This window comes from Neophocaena asiaeorientalis, unplaced genomic scaffold (assembly GCF_003031525.2).
Source record: "Neophocaena asiaeorientalis asiaeorientalis breed wild unplaced genomic scaffold, Neophocaena_asiaeorientalis_V1.1 scaffold792, whole genome shotgun sequence".
Lineage (NCBI taxonomy): Eukaryota > Metazoa > Chordata > Mammalia > Artiodactyla > Phocoenidae > Neophocaena > Neophocaena asiaeorientalis.
Genome location: NW_020173858.1, coordinates 108,461 through 110,953, shown reverse-complemented (window position 1 = coordinate 110,953; position 2,493 = coordinate 108,461). Strand labels below are relative to the sequence as shown.

The following is a 2,493-nucleotide window of genomic DNA, read 5'->3' as shown; positions in this document are numbered from 1 at the left end:
TGTGTGTGTGTGTGTGTGTACCACATATTTTTTAATCTATTCATCTGTTGATGGGCACTTAGACTGCTTCCATATCTTGGTTATTGTAAATTATGCTGTTATGAACGTTGGGGTGCATATATATCTTTTTGAATTAGTGCTTTTGTTTTCTTTTGATAAATACCTAAAAGTGGAATTGCTGGGTTGTATGGTAGTTCTATTTTTAGTTTATTTAGGAACCTCAATACTGTTTTCCACAGTGGCTGCACCAATTTACATTCCCACAAACAGTATATAAGGGTCCCCTTTTCACCACATCCTCTCCAACATTTTTTATTTGTGTTCTTTTTGATGACAGCCATTCTGACAAGAATGAAGTGATATCTCATTGTGGTTTTGATTTGCATTTTTCTGATGATTGGTGATGTTGAGCATCTTTTCATGTGTCTGTTGGTCATCTGTATGTTCTTGGGGAAATGTCTGTTCAGCTCTTCTGCCCATCTGGGTTTTTGTTTTTTGGGGGTTGAGCTGAATGAGCTCTTTGTCTATTTTGGGTGTTAAGCCTCATCAGAGACATTGTGTGCAAACATCTTCTCCCATTCAGTAGGCAGCCTTTTCCCTTTGTTGATAGTTTCCTTCACTGTGCAAAAGATTTGAGTTTGATGGAATCCCATCTGTTTATTTTTGCTTTTGTTTTCCTTGCCTGAGGAACATATCTGAGAAAATATTGCTAAGACCGATATCAAAGTGCATATTGCCTATGTGTTCTTCTAGAAGTTTTATGGTGTCAGGTCTTACATTTAAGTCTTTAATCCATTTTGAGTTTATTTTGTATCTGGTTTAAAAGGAAGAAAATTATTTCTTGCTAGAAGGAATGTATCTTCTTTTCTTATTTTTATTTATTTATTTTTAATTAATTTATTTTATATTTGGCTGCATTGGGTCTTTGTTGCTGCACTCAGGCTTTTCTCTAGTTGTGGCGAGCGGGGCCCACTCTTCGTTACGGTGCATGGGCTTCTCATTGTGGTGGCTTCTCTTGTTGTGGAGCACGGGCTCTAGGTTCGCAGGCTTCAGTAGTTGTAGCTCTTGGGCTCTAGAGCGCAGGCTCAGTACTTGTGGTGCAGGGCTTAGTTGCTCCATGGCATGTGGGATCTTCCTCGACCAGGGCTCGAACCCATGTCCCCTGCATTGGCAGGTGGATTCTTAACCATTGCACCACCAGGGAAATCCCTCACAGGTCTTTGTTTTTGTTTTTGGTTTTTTTGCCAGGCTTATGTGGTTTAATGAGTTTTACTTATTGGATAAAAGTGTCAATGTTGTGATGGAAAAAAAAACAAATGCAGCTCTAGTCCTCGTTTCAACCCTGTCACAGCCCAAAGGGGACTGGCCCAGTGGAAACCATGGCCACCCAGAGCCACTGTGGGGGTGGGGCCGTCTCAGGGCAAGGGGAGAGTAGGGCAGTGCAGCCTCACTCCTTGAACTTCCACTCCTGGCAGCACATGGGGCAGTGCTGTTGCACCTGCTGCACGTTGAGCCACTTGAGGATGCAGTGCGTGTGGAAGCAGTGAGAGCACTGGCCCCACACCAGCGGGCAGTCTTCACCTGGCACCTTGCAGTCTAGGCAACAGCCATTGAAGGCCATCCGGCAGATGCCACAGTTCTCATTGTTGGCCACCCAGAGCCAAGTGACCACGCCGTTCCAGCACTTGATCTTCACCTTCATGGTGCGGGAAGCCCCTGCTGACCTAATCGCGCGCTGCCCCACCTGCCTTCAGTTGGCAGCGCCGGCGCCGCGCAGGAAGATATGTCAGGTCTTTTTTAATTTACAAAATTTTTAGTTTTTAAGGAAGTTTCTGGCGAAGATAAAATCAAGCAAAATCTGCTCTTCATAGCCTACCCTCCCCAAATTTGGGGCCAAAACATACATATGCAGATATGCATAGAATAAGTAAACACCTTGGAATTATTATACCTTGATAAAGAGCATAAAGAATTAAAGAACCTGCTCTAGACAGTGAACGTTTAGCCTATTCTGTTGTATTGTAAAGGGGGTGAAAACTATTAGAGGAACAATTTAAGCTCTGAAGCTCGGAGCTGCAAGTGTGGATATCCAGTGGCACTCACCCAGGGTAATCGTTGAAAAGATTCTGGGAAGAAACTGAGAACCTTACAAAATATCCATAGTAATAACACCTTCCCTTTATGTATTGAAGATAGTATTATCTGTTAGAAAATAGAAACTTCTTGGAGTTAGATTACTATGATGTTCATATACAAAAACTAGATTGGAACATTCATTTTCATACAAGGAAAAATGTTTTTCAGACATTTATTTAAGTGATATTTATATTTATTATTAAAGTGATATTTTTCCTGATCTATCACAGACCGAAAACCTCCAGTGTACAGAGCTTGCTAGCATGGATTAACTTTCTGTAATAATTATCCTGGAAATCATATTAGCAAGGACCAAAAATCGATGGGGCAACTGTGTGCAATTTTGCTCAAGACATC

The 2,493-nt window shown here is 41.7% G+C and overlaps 1 pseudogene across 1 annotated transcript; it reads right to left on the bottom strand.

Moving 5' to 3' along the window:
- Positions 1-1,254: 1,254 nt before the first annotated feature.
- Positions 1,255-1,704, bottom strand: LOC112404071 (anaphase-promoting complex subunit 11 pseudogene; annotated as a pseudogene). The gene has a single exon (XR_003004040.1). The product of XR_003004040.1 is annotated as an anaphase-promoting complex subunit 11 pseudogene (transcript).
- Between the last annotated feature and the right edge of the window lie 789 nt (positions 1,705-2,493).